Source organism: Anabrus simplex, chromosome 8 (genome assembly GCF_040414725.1).
Source record: "Anabrus simplex isolate iqAnaSimp1 chromosome 8, ASM4041472v1, whole genome shotgun sequence".
Classification (NCBI taxonomy): domain Eukaryota; kingdom Metazoa; phylum Arthropoda; class Insecta; order Orthoptera; family Tettigoniidae; genus Anabrus; species Anabrus simplex.
In genome coordinates, this window is record NC_090272.1 from 217624433 (window position 1) to 217650763 (window position 26331).

A 26331-nucleotide genomic window follows, 5' to 3' on the forward strand; every position below is an offset into this window, starting at 1 on the left:
GAAGAAAGAGAATCATAAAAGCCGATAAATCGCAGTAGGCTATTTTACTGAAGTGAGGGGGCGAACTAGTGTTCCGTCAGTAGGGACGGACAGTGCTCTAGAACAGTAGTATTTTTCCAGTCACGCGGAACATAAAGACGTGTGTCATTCTGTATTCATTGTACAGCAGTGGCAGATGAATGAACGTTTCCAATAGGCAGCCACACTAGTAGGTGTTGTCTACAGACACGAAGATCGGAGCATCTTCCAGCCAGCACCACATAACTGAGCCTGCATCGAACCTGTGACCACTAAGTAACAGCCACACCCACTACCCCTACTCTACGAATCTGGAATAATTAAATTGGCGGTAAAAACATTACAACAATGTAAAATGATGTATCTTCAACATGTATGATCGGTGCCAGCTCCATGTATTACATCCTGTTAGTGATGATAGAAACCTAGAAACTTGAGCATTAGAGCACCTCCACCGTGCTGTAATAGGCTAGGCTGCTTCTTATTCACGTGACTTATAACAAAATGTCAGCCGAGAGTAAGACAAATGGCTTATTGGAAATCAATGGAACACAAATTATGGTGGGATCGTCCTTCCTCAAGGCAGCCGTTAGTGTATCACTTTGTTTACGTAACAGAATTACAGTTCCTTACAGCGTTCATCGACCTTTTGAGTACCACAGTTTGTAGAGACTTAGTCTGGTTTTACTTACATCAAAAATGAATTAGAGTGGGTAGAAGAATGTTATCGTCTTCACCTATGTGAAGGCTTTCCATTTTTCAATTTAAATACTTCTTTTTTAATATTGAAAACATTTCTTAGCAGACAAAGTAGGGGTCCCATACTACGAAAAACGTAAAGTTAAGCAATTTTCTCAATTGTTCCGAAACATGAATGGCTAAAGGGCCAGGAGAGGTCTCAAATTGTGAGTCTTGGATAGCTCTACCAAACTAAAAGAAATAATTTCGAAAATCACTTCGGGCCTAAATGCAGTTTTAGAAAAACAGCTTAAAATCGCTTGTTTCTTTACTCATTTCCTTTTTCTTAATCCTAGCCAAATTAGCTTATTTTGTTCATAATTCTTTCTGTAAAATGTTCCTTGCTTCAATACCCTGAGGCGTTTTTGATTTTTTGAAAAATGTCCACACCGAATGAAGTTATAAGGGCTTAAGTGAAAGTCTGCATTGACTCACATTAGCGCTTGTAGTGGTGCTTAAGTGAAACAATGCATTGACTCACATTAGCGCTTGTAGTGGTGCTTAGGTGAAACAATGCATTGACTCACATTAGCGCTCATACTGGTGCTTAAGTGAAACAATGCATTGACTCACATTAGCGCTCATACTGGTGCTTAAGTGAAACAATGCATTGACTCACATTAGCGCTCATACTGGTGCTTAAGTGAAACAATGCATTGACTCACATTAGCGCTCATGCTGGTGCTTAAGTGAAACACTGCATTGACTCACATTAGCGCTCATACTGGAGCTTAAGTAAAACAATGCATTCTCACATTAGCGCTCGTAGTGGTGCTTAAGTGAAACAATGCATTGGCTCACATTAGCGCTCATACTGGAGCTTAAGTAAAACAATGCATCGACTCACATTAGCGCTCGTAGTGGTGCTTAAGTGAAAGTCTGCATTGACTCACATTAGCGCTCATACTGGTGCTTAAGTGAAACAATGCATTGACTCACATTAGCGCTCATTCTGGAGCTTAAGTAAAACAATGCGTTGACTCACATTAGCGCTCGTAGTGGTGCTTAAGTGAAACAATGCATTGGCTCACATTAGCGCTTGTAGTGGTGCTTAAGTGAAACAATGCATTGACTCACATTAGCGCTTGTAGTGGTGCTTAAGTGAAACAATGCATTGACTCACTTTAGCGCTTGTAGTGGTGCTTAAGTGAAACAATGCATTGACTCACATTAGCGCTCATACTGGTGCTTAAGTGAAACAGTGCATTGGCTCACATTAGCGCTCATACTGGTGCTTAAGTGAAACAGTGCATTGGCTCACATTAGCGCTCATACTGGTGCTTAAGTGAAAGTCTGCATTGACTCACATTAGCGCTCATACTGGTGCTTAAGTGAAACAATGCATTGACTCACATTAGCGCTCATACTGGTGCTTAAGTGAAACAGTGCATTGGCTCACATTAGCGCTCATACTGGTGCTTAAGTGAAAGTCTGCATTGACTCACATTAGCGCTCGTAGTGGTGCTTAAGTGAAACAGTGCATTGACTCACATTAGCGTTCATACTGGTGCTTAAGTGAAACAATGCATTGACTCAGATTAGCGCTCGTAGTGGTGCTTAAGTGAAGCAATGCATTGACTCACATTAGCGCTTGTAGTGGTGCTTAAGTGAAACAATGCATTGACTCACATTAGCGCTTGTAGTGGTGCTTAAGTGAAACAATGCATTGACTCAGATTAGCGCTCATACTGGTGCTTAAGTGAAAGTCTGCATTGACTCACATTAGCGCTCGTAGTTGTAGAAAATGGCAAATTGCTAATCCAATCGACCGGATAACGATGATTAAGAAAACGATTGTAATTTTTAAGAATAAATAAAGAATATATTCTCATATTTTATTATATTTACCTAAAATTCACAGCTCATATCACTAAGATGTTTTCAACATTGAGTTGCTTGCCTAAAGGGTTAGAACTGTGGATTTTTTAGAAGTTGCTTCACGTCGCACTGCCACAGATAGGTCTTATGGTGACGATGGGATTGAAAAGGGCTAGGAGTGGGAAGGAAGCGACCGTGGTCTTAATTAAGGTGCAGTGCCAGCATTTGCCTGCTGTGGAAATGGGAATGCGCAGAAAACTGTCTTCAGTGTTGCCATCAGTGGGGTTCGAACCCACCATCTCCCGAATGCAAGCTGATAGCTACTTGACCGAAACCGCGCGGGATTTAAACACTCGTTTGAGAGGTTCTTTTATCAACATTTTTATCGCTGTTGTACTTGTCCTTGGCTGAATGGTGAGCGGACTGGCCTTCAGTTTAGAGGACCCCGGATTCGATTCTCAGCCTGGCCAGAGATTTCCACTGTGTGTTGTTAATTCCCCTAGCTCGGGGGATGGGTATTTGTGTTCGGTTTAATACAAATCTTCATTTATGTACAGCACACCATATCACAAACTACCACAGAAACTCTATATAGTGAATATATCCCTCCACATAGGGTTGGCGTCAGGAAGAGCATCCGGTTGTAAAACATAGCCATACTCACTTGTGCTACACAGTTCGCACAGTGTGGGAAAAGCTGCAGAAGATCAAGAAGACAACTATTTTTATCTCTATTGGTTCGTTTGTTAGGCTTACAAAGTGGTTTTATTGAAGAAGGAATATGTGGTTTAAAGGAAAGGGTTAAGGGAATAAAGATAAATGGGAAAAGAATCCACAGTAGTAGACTCACAGAAGAAATTAAATAGAATGTTCTGTGTGATACATTGAAACATTACAAACTTAATATCAATATAAGAAAACTAAAATTTCAGTTGTGAGGATCAAAGATGGCAGGGGAGCTGATACAAACATAAGAATACGAAATTCCAAAGTAGAACAAGTACAACATTTCTGTCACTAGGAAGCAAGACAATATATGCATCAAGGAAATTAAAAGAACAATAGCTCTTGCTAAACAGGCCTTTCAAAATAAGAGAAATATTTTAATAAATACCCATCAAAGTTTGGAAACAAGAAAGGCTTTTTTTTTTTAATCCTTTGTCTGGAGTGAACTACTTTGTAGTTGTGAGAGCTGGACTTTTGGAATAAAGGAAAGAGATTCACTGCAAGCAACTGAATGTGGATTTGGAGGAAAACAACGAGGACATGCTGAACTCAAAAAAGACGAATCGAGAATTTCTAAAGAACGTCATTGAGAAACGAAAACTGTTAAAAGGTTATGGAAAATAGGAAGTTATAACTCGTAGGTCATTTCCTGAGACGTAATGACTTCCTAGTAAACGTCTTTTGAAGGAATAATTCGAGGATATGAGGAACTTGATGAGATGTGAAGAGAACAACAGCATTGAGAGGGGACAAGGCTTAGCCTTTAGTGTATGAGATGATGTTATTGATGTTGGTTCGTCGGTAAGCAGTACGGATAAGAAGAGCTCATTGTAGCTGTGTCTTTTTACTTTGATAAATAAATAATTACGTGTGTAATCCAGCGGTGGCTGCTTGCTATTAGACTGGGAGGGCTGCGCGTTTGAGTAACAGAGAATACAGTTGAAGCTAAATACATTGGTTGAGGTTTCTTAATTAATGGTACCTATATGTTGGCAAGCGAACGTCTGTATGTCCCGAGTAGTGCAATGTCTAAATGCAGCCTTCTCTGCTCATCTGGACTGGCCACCGCTGGCTAATCCTCGTTGAAAAACATCCGGTCTGTCGGTTGGTCGGTCGGTCGGTCGGTCGGTCGGTGGAGAGATGGCGTGGAATGACATCAGTATACGAATAAGTTTGAGTGGTGTCTTTAAAAGTAGGAGAGATCACAATGTGAAGATAAAGTTGGAATTCAAGAGGAAAAATTGGGACAAATATTTGTGTATAGGAAGGGGAGTATGGGATTGGAATAACTTACCAAGGGAGGTGTTCAATAAATTTCCAATTTCTTTGACATAATTTTAAAAAGGTTAGGAAAACAACAGACAGGGAATCTGCCACCAGGGCGACTGCCCCAAATGCAGATCAGGATTGATTGATTGATTGATTGATTGATTGATTGATTGATTGATTGATTGATTGATTGATTGATTGATTGATTGATTGATTGATTGATTGATTGATTGATTGATTGATTGATTGATTGATTGATTGATTGATTGATTGATTGATTGATTGAACGGTGAAGGAGATGTTCAAAAGGGAGAGAGGGTTGGCGGCCGTGGCCTATACTAGGAACTGCCCCGGCATTCGCCTTAGTGCAGGAGAATAAAAAACCACGGAAAACCATTCTCAGAACAATCGACGGTGGGGAACATCACCTCTCCGTCTCCCGAATGTAGAGGCGTAGAGCCTCAACTTGGTTGGCCCGTTCCAGTGCAGAGCTGTCGGACCGCGGACCAGCCGTGGCTATTTGTTGGCCGAAGCTTAATCTGCAACCGCCGATTGTAAGTAAATACGTTTAATCATACACATTTCATAAGGTTATGCGCAGGAAACAAAATTATGTAAACATTAGAATCAGTGTAGGCCAATGAGGGGCTGCCTGGGCGAGGCGGTAAAGGCGTGCTCGTTTCGCCCGGAAGGACGTGGGTTCGAATCCCCGTCGGGAAGTCGTAAAATTTAAGAAACGAGATTTCCACTTCCGGAGGTGCATATGGCCCTGAGGTTCACTCAGCCTACACCAAAAATGAGTACCAGGTTAATTCCTGGGGGCACAGGCGGCCGGGCGTAGAGCTAACCACTCTACCCCCATCACGTGCCGCGGTTAACAATGGTGGAAGCTTTTACCTTCCACTCCTCCAAGGGCCCTCATGGCCTGTACGGAGGTGTCTTCGTCTTTTTGTAGGCCAATATAAAAGCTTGTTTAGGAATAGTGTATAGCATAAACAGTGAACGACAAACGAACTGTGCGATTGTATTGCACTCAGCCAGGTACAATAATGTGGCTTTCCTTGCGCCTTAACTCCATCTAGTCTTCACAGCACGAACTATTAGAAAAGAGCTGCTCTCGATTCTTTCCGCACTCACCCCGTTAGCTCCCATTGCCCACCTACGTTCTACTGCAATGATAGTTCCCTTCCAACGCCAGACGCCTCCCATTCACAGCGAATAGTCTTATTTAAAAGGGTTGCAACAAGTTGTAATATAAACACGAAAGTTGTATTAATAGAGTTAACAGAAGTTTGTTATCTGATTGTCCTTCCTCCCAAAGCACTTACCACCAGGCTGAGTGATTCAGAACGCTGACTTTCTAAGCCCAAGCTGGCAGGTTCAATCGTGACTCTGTCCTATGCTAAAATATGCAAGTGGTCGGTAGGTTTATTGGAACGAAAAAGTAATCATTCGAACTACATTCTAGAACGTCGGCGTTTCTGAAGATCACAAGGGTAGTCAGTGGGATGATGAAGATGATGATGATGATGATGATGATGATGATGATGATGATGATGATGATGATGATGAATGTCTTCTTCAAAACTCAGTTCTTGTGGGTTCTTAGACAGCTGTAGAGGCCAATCTTGGAGCCGCAGATTCTTCCCCATTGTTGACATAAATTTGGACTGGTGGGGACTGGCTGCATAGTGTTGTTTTTCTTCAAAAGTTCCCGTTATTTCCAAGCATTGCGCTTGTCGGTTTCTATTTTCCGACGTTGGTGCTCAAAAGCGCCGAGTTCCTTCCCAGACATTACGGCGCCATACTGGACGATCAAGTACTGTAGCTCTCAGTCGTCAATTTAAATTTGACATTTCTTCACTTAAGTGTTTAGTACATCTTTGTACCGCCTCTCTGGTCCTCCGTGTCGTAGTTAGTGGGATATTACTCGTATGAATGATGAAATAGTATTTAAACATTAAGTACCAAGTTCATTATAAAACAGTGAAGCCCTTATTCCACACAGGGAGGCCTGTCACTTAATTGACCATGACAGTTAACGCTACTAACTTCTGTGTCCTCGCTGGCCTGGATTCGATTCTCGGTATTGCCAGAAATTTATGATTTGGTAGGAGCGCTGGCATTCAGTTCATAAGTTGCATGCACTTCACCTCCATCGGGTTTTGCCTGGAAAGATCTACACCATCTTGGTATGAGGAAACGCATTTACATTTACATGAGGATAATATCTAAATATGCCTCATCCCGGAAATAAACCCAGAACCACCAGTGCTACTGTTTGATGTGTTCCATACAATCGTAATGGGTGGCCTTGGGCGGTGTTTGAAACTCGTTTATCTAGTGTACAGTTCATATCGATCCTGAATGATTAAGGAGGGTGCTACAATCGATAATAGAGCTGTCCTACTTTGTATCAGCCAGACGTTTGTCTAATTCCTTGTACTATGACAGTTAGTAGGTAAAATTAATTTCGTGTAGCTATTTCTAGCCGAGTGCAGCCCTTGAAAGGCAGACCATCCGATGAGGGTGGGCGGCATCTGCCATGCGTAGGTAAATGCGTGTTATTGTGGTGGAAGATAGTGTTATGTGTGGTGTGTGAGTTGCAGGGATGTTGGGGACAGCACAAACGACCAGCCCCGGAGCCATTGGAATTAACCAATGAAGGTTAAAATCCCCGACCCGGCCGGGAATCGAACCCGGGACCCTCTGAACCGTAGGTCAGTAAGCTTTCCATTCAGCCAACGAGTCGGACAGTTAGTAGGTGAGAGGACTGTTTTGGTCCTTGCTGCATCGTAGCCATCAGCGTTCCTGTATGCACAGATAGTGATGTCTGTAGCCCTCGACTCGTAAGGTAGTCACTAGAAAACAGTTACCGTGATCCTATTCTCCTTCATTTTAATGGCTGATTACCGCTGCAAACTTGACTAATAATGTAAGCATGAATAATGGGTGTTCCTTTACTCAAGTAAATCATGAAAGTTCAGATGAAATAAATTAAGATATTCATATTCTCAAACTCAATGAAGAATTAATGAAAGAAACACACACTTTCACCCTCACTCCATTTGATGTTATGCATTTCTCTCTTTATTTTAATATACTATATCCATATTTTTGTAAAGAGAGATGCGTCTTGAACGATAGTGTGATTTTCAAAAGTTTGAGATTTTAATTTCTTCCTTTCTCTTGCGTGACTGTTATCATCTTTCTTCAATAAGCAGTAAAGGAAGAACTGGACAAAATAAAGACCGTATTCATAAAATGCTGCGTTCGTCATTTCATTCGAACGTACCACAGTTCTACTTGCCAAATAGATTTACAGTCCTACAGAAAGAGTAAATTATGCTTTACTTGTACTCACAAATTTAATTAGTAATTTTCACAACACAGCAGTAGCAGTACGTATAATCTCGCAAGCCACCAAAAAAAAATATTACTACATAGTGCCAACATGCGAATTGAGCAGTAACTGTAAGACGTCGTATCGGCAAGTAGGGTCCGTAAACTGTATGGTTGGCGACACTGATCGAACCCTACAGTTAGAAAAGAAGTATTAATCACTAATTAGTAAGGAAGAAAGAGTTGGGTTGTTGCTTCAGTGACTACGCTGACATGCCGAGGACTGTACACTAAGTTCAAGAGTACTGTTCCATGAATGTTAAGAGGGCGCTAACCACCATAGCAAAGTTTGTTATTGTTTGACAAAACATTTAATGTAATTATATAATCATTGCTTTACATTATGGCTCACTATGTATAGTGCATCGCGGGATGTAATTAACTTAGTGTTTCCCACCCCAAAGGCTGAGCTTCGAATCTTGTCAGTCCTGTGTTACCGGGAAAGGCATCCGGTCAAAACTAAAACAAGTCTCGATGGCTCCAGTGACCCCAGAAATAACTGAGACAAGAAAGTATGTATCATCTTAGCTTAATTTTTGAAGTTATATCTCGATCATTTCTCGCCCAGCCAAGGCACTAAAGGCGTAGTTGGTTCGCCCGGAGGGTGGTGAGATCGATTCCCCATAAACAAGTCGAAAAATTTAAGAAACGAGATTTCTGGATGAATACATGGTCCTGAGGTTCATTCAGACCACGCCAGAAATGAAAGCTTTTGAATTGTGATAGCTGGTCAACACTGCTTTTTGGAGTAGAGACCTGAAATGTCAATGCTTCCTCCATAAACAGATTTAGAGGCCTTTGAAATGCGGTTATATTGGAGAATGCTCAGTGTACCGGGAGGTACACCCGCCCCGGTCATTCAAATGAAGCGCCTTGAAGAATGCCATCTGATATATGAACAAATAGTGCAAGAAGTTTGGACTTTTCTCTACAAATGTCTCTACCAAAAAAATGTTATGCCCTCTAGTGTGAAGAGGAATTTTAAAATCCTAAAGTATTTTTTTTAAGGTTTACTGCACCGAGTTGTTTATTGTTTGTTTTTTGTATGTTACAGTTGTCAATACTTCGATCTCTTCCGGCCAACTTAAGATGTTGGACAATAGAAAATTTTGTGTATTTATTTATCAGCCAATTACATTTAACTTGTAACTATTTAATTGTCTAATGGAAATTGGGGATGTGTCGGGCTTTAGCCCAGAGATCTCTAGAACCTTCCTCTTGGGTATAAAAGCTGGCATATTTTTCGACCAGGTTGTCGTATTGATCGTCCAATCTACTGAGTGTGTGTTAATAGAGGAGGCGGTGGCGTCTCGCCCATCATCAAGTTAGTATTCCATCAGCTTAAGGCAGGGCCTCTCAAACGCCCAAAATCTCACGCGTGCAGAGCGAGGTGCAAGAGCTCCGTACACTGTGCATCGGTGCCGCTCGGCATGACTCGGATCAACGCTTCGTCTCTGGGCTACTCGGCTAAGCTCGGCTCTACTCGGCTATACTCGGCTCAACTCAGCCCGGATTTGGAGGGCTACGGCGCAAGTGGGGCAGAGGGAGACAGGCGGAGCGAGCGAGACAGGCGTGAGGAAAGAAAGAGACAGCGCTATTGCTCCAAATCGAGGAGTGGGGGGTCTGCACTCTGGTCAACCAAGCGAAGTCGTCTTTTGCACTGTGCACATTGCATGCACCACGCGCATGCACCCTGAGAGGCCCTGGCTTAAGGTAATGGCAGCTATCATATAACTGATAGCCCCTAAAGGATAGCTCGAGAGGAAGGTTTCCAATCTTTATAATGTAACCTTACATTTTCAAAAATGTAAATTTATACCTATAATGTAAATTTCAAACAAGCCGAAAAGCACTTAGCTGAAATTCCCTCTCAATTTGATTTTGAGGTGACTATGACTTTGCAACCTTTGCAACTCAACTTTCTTCCATCTAGTCACCTCGGTAGCTTAGGATTAGCCTCTGTAACTTCGGGCCAAAAGCCGAAATAAATTTGTAATCTTTTAATTGCAAATTTCAAGGAGTGCAAGTGTCCACCTCCATATAATTTTGGTTTCTGGGCCAGTAACTTTAACCTCTTGTTTTCCACAAAGGCCCGGTAGAATGAGTATTCGATACCGCTGTAAAATTCAATTTCATTCTTTTATGTTAAGAGGTTAGACTGTTGAGTGTCTAAGACAGTGAATACTGTTTACATTGTAAAATGTAGGTTGTGACTTTGATAGGCGTGGACCTTTCTGGAACTAGGTATCCAAGTGTAAAATTTTAATAGAGCAAAGGCTCTCCTTCTTTGTAATGGCTAAATTGTGCCTTTGAAAGGCCGGTGTGGTATAGGGTTTGGAGACTAGTCTCCTGGATAAGTTTGTGGAGCAAAGGGGTGCTCCTGAAACTTTGGATATTTTGTATACTCCGTAGAAGAAATTGGGAGTTTCGTCTCCTTGACTGTTTTTTGAAGGAGCTACAGCGCTCAGGGAGAATGTATAATTAGAGAGCTTCAAGCTCAAATTTGTTGTTATTCGATATTCTAATATTGTTACCCTATCTTCTGAACTTTTGTGCCTGAATTATATTGTCTTTGAAAAAAAAAGGATAACTGAGAATAGAAGTATAACGTTAATTTTGAAATTTCTTTCACCTCTGTCAACCACGGTAACACCGTAACACTCAGAATACCGTGGACAGATCCCGTAACAAATAATGAAGTGTTAAGGAGAGCTAGAAGTGAGCAAGAGCAGGCAAACATCATCAAACCCAGAAAAACAATTTATTTAGGTCATGTTCTACGAGGTAAAAAGTTCGGGCTTCTACACCTCATATTACAAGGGAAGAGGAGCTAGTAGACCATGGACATCATGGCTCCAAGACACCAGAAAGGACCGGTATCCGCAGTACTGAACAACTCTTCAGACTAGCTGAAGAAAGGGGTATTTTTTTCAGGTTAATCGCCGAAGTCTGGGAATCGGGTTTGTCACTTGAAGGAGAAGAAAAGATTGCATTATCTTTTTTTCTATGATCTGTTAGCTGTGATGGGTTTTTAAATATCGCTGTGTTGATAATGTAAACCACCAACACCCAAAGTAACAATGCTCCGTTCACCTCATATTTTCTGGTTTCGGTGGTGGTGATAATTACTGTTTTAAGAGCGAAAAATTGGGAGGAGTCCGACAATTCAAAAAATGAGGGTGTCGGCCAAAGAAAAGTAAGGGCCACTAAGGGCGTGAAAATGAAACACTCCCTAGTCTCGAGTGCTGTAATACCATCGGGATGGGAGAAGGGAGGTCGGATAGGATAGATGAAAGTGAGGAGCCTGGCACAAATAAGGTGAAGCAATGCCAGAACACAGCTAAGGGACCCGTGGTCGCCATTCCAAACACCCTAGTTAAGAGCCCCCGGGGGTCGTTTAAGTCACCCTCTTACGACAGGCAGGGGATACCGTGGGTGTTATCCTACCACCTCCACCCACAGGGGGTCCTCCTATTTGGACGTGACGGTAAATCAAAACTTTTAGAAATTAAACGTGTTTAAGAAACAACCTTTTAGGAAAATAAACCTGCTCCTTTGTTGTACTTTTAAAATTCCCACGTACATTTTAAACGCTAATGTCGAAACTACAAAAGATAACATCGAAAATATTCTGGTGGTTGAATGAAAAAACTGTAGTACAAAAAATTAAATTTTAAAAATTACTAATGTTAACTTCGAATAAAAATCCTCTGTCAATTCAATACACGACCAAAACCGATTGAATCTGAAGAAATATGGAATTTTCAACAAAGATATATGGCTGATGAGGGATCGAGTTTGAAGTTAAAAAGCACTGTTTGTTAATAAGGACGTCATGTTCACTAGTTAGCTGATGTAAAGCACCTCTCTAGCGCTCAGTAATTTCTTGGCTTTGTTATTCTGTTTATGCATTCGCAATGGCAAAATAAAGGCTGTATACAATTTCAGATTCATTAAAATATTCATGTATTTCGTCCAGTTCTTTGTCCTAAGGCAAGAGGTGTTCTTTGTAGACAGTGCACCCTCTAAATGAGTTAACTGCTCAGAGTGGTAATTACAGAATGGACCGCAGAGCGTTGGCTCTCTTCCCACAGCTCAACCAGCCCGAGTTACAAGGTACTGGGGTACCGCAAGTAGAAACAAGACACAGGGTCACTCATTTGAAATGTAATGTTCACGTAACTTACAGGTAACAGGTAAAGATACCTCTAGAACTCTGCTGTCAGTACGGGTATCTCCTGAAAAAATACCATCTGATAGCGTGAACTCTGACCATTAAAATCTTCAAACTCTTCGAAGAAGACCATCTCGTTGCAAAAAATGAAAGTTCTCATACTGTTGACATATTGACGATTGACAAGAAAGCTGCATCATTGATACAACTTTTCGGTTCGAAGCTGATAAAGGTTAGTCGACCGGGCGAGTTGGCCGTGCGGTTAGGAGCGCGCAGCTGTGAGCTTGCATCTGCGAGATAGTGGGTTCGAACCCCACTGTCGGCAGCTCTGAAGATGGTTTTCCGTGGTTTCCCATTTTCACGCCAGGCAAATGCTGGGGCTGTACCTTAATTACGGCCACGGTCACTTACTTCCCAGTCCTAGCCCTTCCCTATCCCATCGTCGCCATAAGACCTATCTGAGTCGGTGCGACGTAAAGCAACTAGCAAAAAAAGTTAGTCTTGGATATTCGATCAAGAAACGGGTCGACATGACCGTTAAGGCGTGAGTTCTCTATGGCCTGACATCGTGGTTAGCCGGATTGAGTCCTGTTTCTGAAAGAAATGTTTCAGAATGTTGACCGGCAGCGTAGGAGAGGAAGTACAATACAATTTCTAATCACTAGATTGCGTGCCAGAAGATTGTATTCAACTCCAAAACCTCTCCGCAGTGTGTATGTGTAGTGAGGACATATGATGCTATTGATGGTGACTCATCCATCCGATGGAGACGTTAAGTCCTTGGCAGAGCCCTCTGTGTTACTCGACAGGAGTAGGCCGACAATAGGTTTTACGCAGCGAGTTGGTAGTTCCGTTAGGATTGCGTAGCTGTGAGCTTGCATAACAGAGATGGTGGGTTCGCATCCCACCGTCGGCAGCCCTGAAGATAGTTCTCCGTGGTTTCCCATTTCACCAGGCAAATGCTGGGGATGTACCTTAATTAAAGCCACGGCTGCTTCCTTCCTAATCTTAGCCTTTTCCCACCCTTGCGTCGCCGGAAACCTCCGATGTGTTAGTGCGACGTTAGACCAATAGGAAAAAAATTACCCGTTATTTTTGGTTTTATCGGATAAATTGCACATCAAAACATAGAAAGGTATTTTTCCTGGAAAACTGATAAAATTAGACACTACAAATGAACATTTTGGTAGAAAATTGAATTAAGTACACTTTATGAGTTCCAGTTTGAAATAGTACGAATAGTTCAGGCTGCTAAGTGCACATATTTTCCCACCTTGCTCTAGTCTTCTGAAACTGCCTGCTTCCCACATAAGCTATAATAATTAGAATACATTATAGCCTATAACAATTTGGGAGGAATAAGCTTTCTAATGGCGAAATAATTACTAGAATCGGTTGAGCTGTTCCGGAGATTAGCCTTAAAAAATTTAAAAAAGAAAATCTCACACATTTTCTCGCTCTACGATATTAGTATAGGCAACGTTCCAAAGTCCTTAGTGTCCACATTCTTCTTAATTCTCAATCCGAAGATAGGTCGGCAGTAATTCATCTTCTCCACTCCTCTTTGCTTTGTCATATGAGCCTACATCTCCGCTGGTCTGTCTAGAGTATTGCATTCTATGTCTTTCTCTTTCTCTCTCTTGCTTTAAATCATTCCTTCTATTACTTTATCTATACAACTAGTGTGCCTTTAGAGATAGCCAGTTAATATTTAACATATTTTCCTTAATGTTGGTAATAGATAACTTTTAACCTATTATTCTAAGATTGTTTTTTTCATTTATGAGCGTAGTTGTTCACGATATTTTTATACTCCTCCAGCACCACATCTCAAGTGACTCCGTAAGTTTTTACTCGCATGTACAAACAGTCCGGGTTTCCGAGCCACACTCCAGTAAATGCCTTTTTGTGCTCCACACTTAGATTTCTTAATGTAAGCAGGACTTTTTTCTTGTAATAGGCCACCTTTTGCCATACTGTAGGATTATAAATCCTGCCATTCATAACCGACGGCTGAGTTATAGCCGATTATAACTTCGAGTATGTTGGGACACCCTCTATCCCTTCACTTCATTTTTAAATATTATACTTACAGCTCCATCTCCCTGTCTCTAGGCACGTCGCTGGGTTAACTGATACCGCAAGCCGGAGTTCAACTAACGAACTTTCAAACTTGTCTCGTCGATTTCCCGCGGGACTCCGCAATCAATGGGCAGCGGTTACAAAATAACCAGCTCCAGTTGTTGAAGTCTACCACAAGGACAGAAACGCCGATAGGGTTGTGTTCAGGAGTACGGCTTAATTTACACGCAATATTCATCATTTATTGTTGAAAATTTAATATTAATAGCTCAATCCCACTTAATCCTAAGAATACAATGCACATACCTCATCGAAGTTGTAAGAAGAGATTATATGGACAAAGAAGTCTCGTTTGTGAGTTAGTTCACCCAAGGTTACTCTCACATATTGTGCGACATTATCTTCAACTTACCAGTATATATATATATATATATAGAAGGAGTGCAAGATGAAAATAAATAAGCCCAAAACAAAAGTAATGGAGTGCAGCCGAACGAATTCAACTGATGCAGAAAATGTTACATTAGAAAATGAAGTCTTAAAGGAAGGAAGAAGACGAATATTGCTACTTGGATAGTAGAATAACAAATTATGGCAGAGGTAAAGAGGACATAAAATGCAAACTAGCGCAAGTAAAGAAGGTCTTTCTTAAGAAAAGAAAGTTTTCCATTTCGAATATTGATATGGGAATTGGAAAGACTTTCGCCTGGAGCGTTGGCGTTGTATGGAAGTGAAACATAGACGACAGCTAGCACTGAAAGAAAGAGAATACAAGCTTTTGAAATGTGGGTGTTACAGAAGAATGCTGAAGATGAAATAGCTAGATCAGATCAGGAACGAAGAGATACTGAATCAGATTGGTTAAAGAATATCGATTTGACGAAATGTGATCAGAAGAAGAGATAGAATGACAGGTCACGTCTTAAGACACCCACGACTTGTTCAGTTAGTTTTTGATGGAAGTGTAGATTGTAAGAATGACAGGGATACACCGAGTTAGATACAAGATATTAGAGTAGATGTAGGAGGAGTAGTTACGTAGAAATGAAAAGAATAGCACAGATTAGGGTGGTGTGGAGAGCTGCATCAAGTCAGTCTATGGACTGATGACCTAAACAACAACAATGAGTCCGCGAACCCAGACCCTGATTCGTTCGACTGCACGCCATTACTTTTGTTTTGTACTTAGTTATTTTCACCCTATACTCCTTCCCAAAGACTCTGTCCATACCATTCAGCAGTTTCTCCAGATCTTCTGCAGTCTTAGGCAAAATAACAATATCATCGGAATATCTCAGTGTTTTGACTTCCTCTCGTTGGATTGTGATTCCCTTGCCGAGTTCCTCTTTGATGTCCTTTACTGCCTGTTCTACATAAACACTGTAAAGGAGGTGGGGACAAACTGCAGCCTTCCCCCACTCCTTTCTGGATTGCTGCTTCTGTTTCAAAGCCCTCGATTCTTATCGTTGCAGGCTTATTTTTATACACTTTGTATATAAATTTTCATTCTCTAAACCTGTTCTCTATCGCCTTCAGGATCTCAAATGGCGTGGTCCAATCAACATTAACTTATCATTAATACAAACTCTTCTACAGATTTCATTTTGTAATACCAATGTACTATTAATTATTCCGTATCGCTTTGAAGCAACCCACTCGGATCTAATTAGAATATTTTTAAGTTCGGAATATTCGGTTATATCATAAATGTATTCACAAAGCGATGCTCATAAATAGATTGGTAAGGGAAAGGGTTCTTCTCTGTGTCTGAAACAGTCAAAGGTCTCACCGTATTTGCAAACTTTTACATTAGTTTGACCAAGCAAGTTGTCAGTGCCTCCAACCCACTTACTAACGGAGATGTTTCACAAGGTTTCCAACTTCTCAAACCGCAGACCGCAAGAGTTCGCGTATCACATAGCAGTTTGTACGTCAATAGAATTCCGGTGTCTCTCAATAAATAGGCCTACTTTATTGACTGTAACAAAATGCCATCCTTTAGTTTCTCTGTTCCGGCTGAACCTTCATTGGTGTCCATTACTTTATGTCCGAATATCACGCAAATTCAAAATCCTACTATAATTCTTACGCATAATGCATCATCGACCTTAGTGGCAAAGGCGGTTATCCGTTTCCCTTCAGTAGCAGATTCGATCCCTGCTCTTTATGCTAGAGAACTCCTCACGGACGAAGTGTCAATACCACCATTCTTATCTAGAAATATGAGCTGCCAAATATTCTGTCTTTGTAGAGCCATATACTATAGATATTATTTGTTATTCTTATTTTTATTATTATGTCAACCTGTGCAACTGTAGAACAAACTATGAAACTTCAAAGGGCAATGAACTCTTGCATACGATTTATATTTTCTTTGAACTTTAGGATATATTATTTCCCCTTATGAGAAGCTATCCTGGCTAAAAATCGATCAACTAAGAAATCTACATACTACGACAGTAATTTTTCAACTTCTGAACGAATCTACACCTGAATACCTATCCTCACATTTTTTACTTCCTCTCATATATCCACGGACATAATACCAGATCGACTTCTACCCTTATTATACCGGTTAATCATTCATCTGCATACATCCGCTCATTCCAGGTGTCTGGGGCAAGTCTACACTATCCCTGTCAATACAGGGTGAACAAAAACTTCCGCACGTGGAGATCGGAATGCGGTTCCTCGTCGAAATTCACGACAAAAGTTTATCTTGCAAAATTTAGTCCCACCAATAGGTTTAATAGAAATGCGAGTTAAGAAACGAGGCTCTGGCAACGCTGTAACGGCGTGCAGCGTGGCCAAGCACAGGTCGCATGAACTCGGCTCTCTGCTAGTGCTGTGTCATTAGCTCAGAGAGACGAGGTAATGCCATAAATGCCGGTTGTGCGGACGCGCCGATGTTCGAGTCGCGTTCGCGCCAAATTTTTTTCAGTTAATATATCAAATTGTATCCAATGTACACCTCCACTATGCAATACACGATATTATGTCTTACCGTTACAGTTACCTTTATTTAAACATTCAAACATAACATGAACTTCTTACAGACATAAACTACCACTTTGTTTCGTCCATGGCAAAAATAAAGCCAATACGTAGAACATAATAGTGTATACAGTAACATCGTCTCTATCCAATGCGGTACAAGGAAACACAATACAGTACAGTAGGTAGGTTACACTGAATTGCCCGTTATGCTACGCACAATAATTCCATAGTGTTCTTGTGACGTCCAGTCTTATCTTCACAGAGCCGGTACGTACACTTACGAGCAACGTTCACTTCGCAGCAGATGTTCAAAGGGACCACCTTGCATTTGTAAACACTTCGCCACTCGATGGAGCATACTTTGCCGGACCCTACGCAACACACCTGCATCCACCATTGCCGATGCAGCATGCACGCGAACTACTAGGTCTTGTACATCCATGGGTGAAGTACTATAAACATGTTCCTTTAAGTGTCCCCACAAATAAAAATCTAGTGGATTAAGGTCCGGGGAACGTGGAGGCCAGAACATTGGACCTCTAGGACCAATCCATTTCCCTGGAAACGCTTCATTTAACCAGTTACGCACAGTCATTCCAAAGTGTGGCGCTGCACCATCAAGTTGAAACCATAGCTGTCGCCGAACACCAGGTGGAACGTTTTCTAAAGCATTCGGCAAAGTATTGCTCAGAAACGTACGATAGCGGGGCGCATTCAACTTTTCCGGCAGTAGGTAAGGGCCTAAAAGCACTCCTCCCACGATTCCAGCCCACAGGTTTATGCCAAAGCGTGCCTGAAAGCCACGTTCACGGGTGACATGTGGGTTGTGGTCAGACCAATAATGGCTGTTGTGATGGTTGAAAATACCTTCCCGAGTGAAGCTACATTCGTCACTCCATATCACATTCTTTGTAAAATGTTCCTTGTTTTCAACTTTTTGCAAAAACCACTCACAGAACTGTACTCGTTGAATGAGGTCTTCTGGCCGCTGGTGTTGAGTTAACGTGTAATGATATGGATGCAATGTTTCGTCGTGCAACACGTCAACAACCAGTGTTTGAGACACCTGGAACTGCCTTGCAATATCACGGGTACTTCGCCGAGGTGATTGGTAAACGGCTTCAAGAATGGCGTCCTCTGTTTGTGGAGTACGTCCAGTCCTTGGACGACCTCTGTCCACTACTTGTGGACGAAGATTACCGGTTTCCCGCAGGCGTTGCTCAAGGCGACGACAAACATTCTTATCGGGATGGCGCCTTTGAGGGTACCGTGCTGCTTACGCACGAGCAGCAGCAGCAGACGCTCGGTTGTCAGATACACCCAACACTAAAAGCATGTCGACGGATTCGTCGTTTGTGTACTCCATCAGGAAGCCGTCCTACAAGCACTTGACAGGACCAGTTATGGTTGTGCACTGCGTGGTTACTCGACTCATGCATTCAGTTGAATGGATTACACTGTCATATGTTCTACTATTGTCATGTGACAACAGGATGTCATGCTTACAAACGCAGTTACACGACGGGAACTAGGGTCCTGACGTCACACACACAAAAGGAAAAAACGTTGACGTAGATTCAAGCCGTAGCTCCATAGTGCATGTGGGTTTGATAACCCAGCCGTCCACTCAGTGAGCTGCGGTGGCGGGTACGGTAGAGCGGGATGATGCACGTTTCTCTGTTAACATTCCGATGCGCTGCAGAATGTGGCAGTGTTGCCAGCCTCTCGTTTTCAACTTGTTTTCCAACAGCACCAGATCTGATTTATTTATAGGAACTTTTGTCTTGCAATGGAATTAGGAATCGCATGCCGATCTCCAAGTGCGGCATATTTTTAGTTCACTCTGCATACTGTACCAGGAATGCCTAGGCCCTGGCACATATGGATTAAAAACTTTATTTCAGCATACAATTCCCTTCCGATATGTGAACAGCTGAACGAAGGAACATTCCAGTAACTACCAGACTCCACGAGCAAGCCAGGCAAGGTCAAGTGAGGTCACTTGCCGCTTGTAACTTGCCTCCCCTAGAGACGTTTCTCGAAGTTCTTTTTCTTTCATGAACTTTTTAACGCCTTTATCGATTGCAACAGGACCAACGCTAAATTGTAGCTGACGTTATAAAAGTAAAACCCAGCAAAATTCAAGTCAATCTGTCAAGTAGTTTTTGAATTATTACAATTTAAAGTTTGAGAAGAATGCGCACTGTCAGTCACCTGATTCATAGCGCCACCCCTCCTGGCGGGGATATATATGCCACTATGTCAAGGCCGGCGAGCAGTGTGTATGTGTGAGACAGAGGGAGAGAGAGCAATCTGACCCTCGTACAGTCTGTCAGTGCAGTCTCGTTCGCGGAGGAAGTACACTCTGTCGCGTTTCGTGAGTCTGTAATTATGGCCATAATCTATCGCCGGCGAACTTGTAAAAGATCTATTATTTTTCTATCCTCTCTGTACCAGGAAACGTTCGTGGGTATTGGGCATGAGAAGGACCTCAGGTAGTGGAAGGTGATTTTGGAGCCGATACAGAGCTGGATAGAACCGCAGGGCGAATAATAGATGGTTATACTTTTGTTAACAATTTATTGATAATGTTCAAAGATTCATCACCCTGCAATATTAATATAGGACTCAAATCTTTCATCAAAATAAAAGGTTTAAACGAAGATTTTCTTGAAATCAGTTCGAGAAGAAATAAATGAATATCACTGATCCTATAGTCTTTTTAACTTTTATAAAAACATTAAGTATTTGTCTTGAACCTAGAGTCTTTCTAAGTATTAAATCGAAAAAAATGAACACACACTTATTATTGAAAATTGAAATAAAAATTTCACTTCTTGATGAATGTTTCTCAGTTCGTTAGCATTGAAAGTAAGGATCATAGAACATTTGAAAACCCTAAAGTTCTTCTACGTAATGTGAACATGAATTAGTTATTAAATTTGGAAAATAAATCTGTCACTAAATATGAACTTCTTGATAATGATGAAAAGTTATGAAATATTGTTCACACGTAGCACTGAGAATATCACTGCTCAGGATTAATGAAAAGAAAGTCAGTCAGTTTGTGACTACTCACTTAGAAGAGATGATTTTGCTTACAAATGTTGAATGGGAGTCTGGAACATTCCGCGGAGTGCGGACGGAGACCCGAACTCGGCGATGTTCCATGAAGAGACCACGTTGACGTCCCTCGATGGGTCATAGATGAAATGATGTCTGATGTAACTGGATCTTGAAGTATTTCACCAAGACTTCCGCTGCTCTGGGAGGTGATATTTGAACACGGAAAGTTCAATTGGCGCGATTAGTAATCACAGATATTGTCATTCACTGTCGTAAAACACAGTTTAGCTCGTAATCTAATTTTATGATGCTAAGTGAATAATTACAGTCCTTGCTGCATAAGACACTATTTAAAATCGTCACTGATAACGTCTATAAATGCACAGTTCAAACACTTGAAAATGCAACGTGTAATAATTTTTATCACAGTCTCTGATCACAGTCTCTGAACCAATATCGTAAACAGATAAATCTGACTTTCTGATCGTGATTATATTATATTAGCATGAATTGTTTAATAAAAAGTTCTTAATATTCACCAAGTTTATTACTGGAGAAAGTCGTGCCCTGATATGGCACGAACACTAAGTAAATAAAGAGACACAGTTCAAGGATGTACTGTTTTTAAAGAAATGAGTCCTAGAATAATTAGGGTTATCGTAACTGATGGTTTCTGTTTATCACACACGACAGTTTGAGATATCGTAGTATTTCACCATTATGCGAAATTAACAAAGTTCACATGTCATGCGCTAGTCTGTGAATATCAAATACTTGACTTCTCACTTCAATAAGTTCACAAGTGTGATCTTCCGAAATGTCCTGAATTTTATCGTAGTCGCGGCACGATAGAATAAGTACGGTGCAACGTCTTTCACAAGTTCGCCGGCGATCGATTATGGCCATAATTACAGACTCACGAAACACGACAAAGTGTACTTCCTCCGCGAACGAGACTGCACTGACAGACTGTACGAGGGTCAGATTGCTCTCTCTCCCTCTGTCTCACACATACACACTGCTTGCCGGCCTTGACATAGTGGCATATATATCCCCGCCAGGAGGGGTGGCGCTATGATTCAGGTGACTGACAGTGCACATTCTTCTCAAACTTTAAATTATAATAATTCAAAAACTACTTGACAGATTGACTTGAAATTTGCTGAGTTTTACTTTTATAACGTCAGCTACAATTTAGCGTTGGTCCTGTTGCAATCGATTAAGGCGTTAAAAAGTTCATGAAAGAAAAATCTTCGAGAAACGTCTCTAGGGGAGGCAAGTTACAAGCGGCAGGTGACGTCACTTGACCTTGCCTGACTTGCTCGTGGAGTCTGGTAGTTACTGAAATGTTCCTTCGCTCAGCTGTTCACATATCGGATGGGAATTGTATTCTGAAATAAAGTTTTTAATCCATATGTGCCAGGGCCTAGGCATTCCTGGTACAATACGTAATAGCACTTCAGTAGTCTCATTTAAACGGTCTTGTCGAGATTTCCTCTTAAATGCGTAATCGTCTCGTATGAATGTTAGTGTGTATGAGTGCAAGTATAATTTAGGGCTATTGTTAAGTGATGTAGATAGATAATATTAAAAACAATCATAATATGTTATACTATTACTCCATTAATTTAGGTAGTTTCTAGAGACTGTTAACAATGTTATTTTTCTAATTCGTGTGACTAGGTACTGTATGTTGTAGTTATGTGTAAGAGAGGGCCGTGAGCCCTAACTTCACCGCATACAAAGCCATAAAATAAATAAATAAATACATAAATAAATACATAAATGTATTCACACGTTGCGCATCTGGACCAGTGATAACTGCAGTGATTCATTTGCCGTTCAAGGCCCAGATTATTATTGTTGTTGTTAATGTTTGAGTCGTCAGTCCATAGACTGGTTTGACGCAGCTTCCATACCACCCTATCTTGTGCTAACCTTTTAATTTCATTTCTACGTAACGACTGCATCCTATATCTGCTCTAATCTGCTTCTCATTTGTATACCTTTGTCTACCCCTACCGTTCTTACCACCTACACTTCCCTCAAAAACCAACTGACCAAGTCCTGGGTGTCTTCAGATTTGTCCTATCATTTTATCTCTTGTTCTGGTCAGATTTAGCCGATCGTATTTTATGTCCTCTTTACTACTGCCATCTGTTATGCTACCCAAGTAACAACATTCATCTACTTCAAGACTTCATTTCATAACCTAATATTTCCAGCATCACCTGACTTTGTTCGACTGTACTCCGTTACTTTTGTTTTGGATTTGTAAGCTACACCTTCCCCAAGATTCTGTCCTTACTATGCAGCAATATCTCCAGGCCTTCTGCAGACTCGGATAAAATAACAATATCATCGACAAATATCTGGCCCTTGGCTACCCCTCCTTGGGTTATAATTTCCTTTCCAAATTTCTCTTTGATTTCCTTTACATCTTATTTTACGTAAACACTGAAAAGGAGGGGGGGGGGAACAAACTGCAGCCTTGCCTCACTTCTTTCTGGATTGCTGCTTCTTTTTCAAGGCCCTCGATTCTTATCATTTTACACCGATGTTTTTACAGATTGTAGATAATAATTCTTCATTCTCGGTATCTGATCGCGATCATTTTTATTTCTTACAATTTACGTCGCATCGTCATAGATAAGTCTTATGGCGGTGATGGGACAGGAAAGGGCTGGGAGTGGCAAGGAATGGACCGTACCCTTAATTAAGGTACAGCCCCTGCATTTGCCTGGTATGAAAATGGGAAGACACGAAAAACTATCTTGAGGGCTGCCGACAGTGGAGCTCGAAGCCATTATCACTCGAATGCAAAGCCCAGATTAAAAGTCCAATTTGATCATTTTGTGAATTCTAACAGTGACTACTTTGTGAAATATATATCATATAGAACAACTTCGTATTTCTACTTCTCACCACTCATTGTTTTGCTGTGGAGGAGGGTTTCCAGTCGATATTACACGTGCGTTCTAGAGCTCTGCAAACCCGTCCCACGCTGCCCACTCCATGCGCTGCGGGCTTGCCTTCCCATGCTGTTGAGGGGGATGGGCTGTTCTCGCCGCTACACCACACATTTCCCGTTCGTCCGGCATATTTTTACGGTGACCAAATTACGGGCAGGCAGGTATTATTTTGAGGCGAGGAAAGGTATGTGGAACTTCACGCGGAGATTTGAGGCTGTTGCATGGGAAAGAATTAATTTACTTGTACTCGCCACTTGGTTGCGAAATGTTTGGTGTGTGTTCCTTTATCGAATTAGTGGTGAACAAGCGTAAAATATCACGCCTATCTCTTTATAATGCTTAATTGCTTAATTGAAGACTGGTGTGAAACAGGTAATTTAACTGTTATCATGAGTATCCCGTATCCTGTCAAAACCACCATACATTTTCCCATAAACACTTAAGATCAGCCCTGTTAATACATCATGTCCTGCCCTGCATGCAATCCCCCTTTAGGGGAGTACTCGTAGGATAGCCTATCTTTACAATGTTAATTTGACAGAAATTATAGTCCAATAATGCAGAAACTACTAAAGTTAAAGTACAGTACCACTGATAATTACAACCTTCCCCTAGATACTGAACTAGATAAAAGTGGATTGAGCGGACAGCTGTTCATTCATTTTTTTAATGTTTCATATTTTAGAAAAAACTTAAAATTCTATAAATTAGGAACCAATCAAGGGAAATACTTTTCTCTAGTTCGGTATATGCATTTAAGCATAAAATAACTCTCAGAAAAAATCTCCTTGGCTTGTAATTTCATGACATAATGGGTAAGACATGTGGGAAAAAAGTCAGCTTTTAGAAACTGAGGTCAAATTAAGACACAAAGTTTACTCATATATTTTCCCATGTCAGCACCTAAAAACAGCGTGCTCCATAGTCAGCATTATTTGAGTGTTTTTATGACAGTGCCGGCAACGTCTTTATACATAATTCTGGAACACATCAGTGAAAACCACAGCCTTTTAGATCAAACGGTTACAGAAATAGGTAATTTCAGAGAGAAGTATGCTCGAAGTTGTAAAATTTCTCACTAGTGCATTAATATTCTAAAATATTGTTTTTAAATGTTTACAGGTAGCGTATCATAATAAATTATACACCATTTCATTCATCAGAGTCCAAATAATTTTATGAAAAACATTCGGAAAGGCCTTGGCTGCACTAGCCCGCTCTCTCTTTGCCTCTGTGAAACAGCCGACTGGGTCAGGACGATACTATCCGGCAATGTAAGCGGGCATGATACGAGACCTACCTTCCCCTAGCAATGCAAAGACATCTCCGAACAGGCCGTGCAGACCTCAAGTGTAAATTAAACACTGTGTAGCACCTTCAGCGATATCAACACCATCGTGCTTCCCCAACCTCAAAGTGGACGGATTCTTCACATACTAACTGCTGCATGTGTATCCAACTTCCCCTCCCGTAGAGCAAAGTGGGCTATGAGAACAGAGCGACTTCTGAACATTTCCACTTCCAGACTCATTCCCTTCCCACACACGGTGTTCACAAGAGTAAATCTATATATATAAAATAACTTGTCCTGACTGACTGACTGACTGACTGATTCATCATCGCCGAGCCAAAACTACTGGACATAAAGAAATGAAATTTTGTAGATACATTCATATTAAGATGTAGGTGCTCGCTAAGAGAGGATTTTTGGATATTCCGTCGCTAAGGGGGTGAAAGAGGGGTTGAAATTTTAAAATGAGTGTATCTATATCTCAAAACTTTAAAAGTGTACAGATGTAAAAAATTGGTATTTAGGATCTTCTTTAAAAATAAGGAAACACGTATTTTTTGTTTTCGGAAAATCCCAATAGGAGGGGTGAAAAACGGTGAAAAAAGGGCTGAATGCCTTTAATCAGGATACCGGTACTCATATCTCAGAAACTGAATATATTACAGACCTGAAAATTGGTACACTTGATCTTTTTAAAAAATATAGAAACACTTATTTTTTGTTTTGCAAAATCTAATTAATGGGAGGGGGAAAGGGGGGTAAATTATTAAAATGAGTGTATCAATATCTCAAAACTTTGAAAGTTTACAGATGTAAAAATTGGTATTTAGAATTTTCATTAAAAATAAAGAAACACGCATTTTTTTTTGTTTTCGGAAAATACCAATAGGAGGGGTGAAAAGGGGTGAAAAATCGGTTGAATGCCTTTAATGACGATACTTATATCCCAGAAACTAAAAGTATTACAGACCTGAAAATTGGTGTTTGGGATCTCCTTTAAAAATAAAGAAACGCGTATTCTTTTGTTTTTGGAAAATCCAATTAATGGGGGGTGTGAAAAGGGGTGAATTTTGAAAATGAGTGTATCTATACCTCAAAACTTTTAAAGTTTATAGATGTAAAAATTAGTATTTAGAATCTCCTTTAAAAACAAAGAAATACGTATTTATTTGTTTTCGGAATATCCCAATAGGAGGGGTGAAAAGGGGTGAAAAATAGTATAATGCCTTTAATAAGGATCCTTATTTCTCAGAAACTGAAAATGTTACAGACCTGAAAATCGGTATTTGGGATCTCCTTTATAAATAAAGTAACATGTATTTTTTTAGAAAATCCAAATAGTGGGGTCGGGGATGAAGAGGGGTGTATTTTAAAAATGAGTGTATCCATATCTCAAAACTTCAAAAGTTTGCAGATGTAAAAATTGATATTTAGAATCTCCTTTAAAAATAAAAGAACACGTATTTTTTTGTTTTCGGAAAATCGCAGTAGGAGGGGTAAAAAGTGTGAATAAGGGGTTGAATGTCTTTAATTAGGATACTTATATCTCAGAAACTGAAGATATTAGAGACCAGAGAGTTAGTATATGGAATCCCCTTTAAAAATACAGAAACATTTATTTTTTTGATTTTGGAAAATCAATTAATGGGGGTTAAACAGGAGTGACAAATTGGGGTGAATATTTAGAAAAACTATATCTAGAGTATATCTCAGAAACGTAAAATTTTGCAGACGTACAAATTGATATTTGGAATCTCCTGTTAAAGTAAAGAAACAGG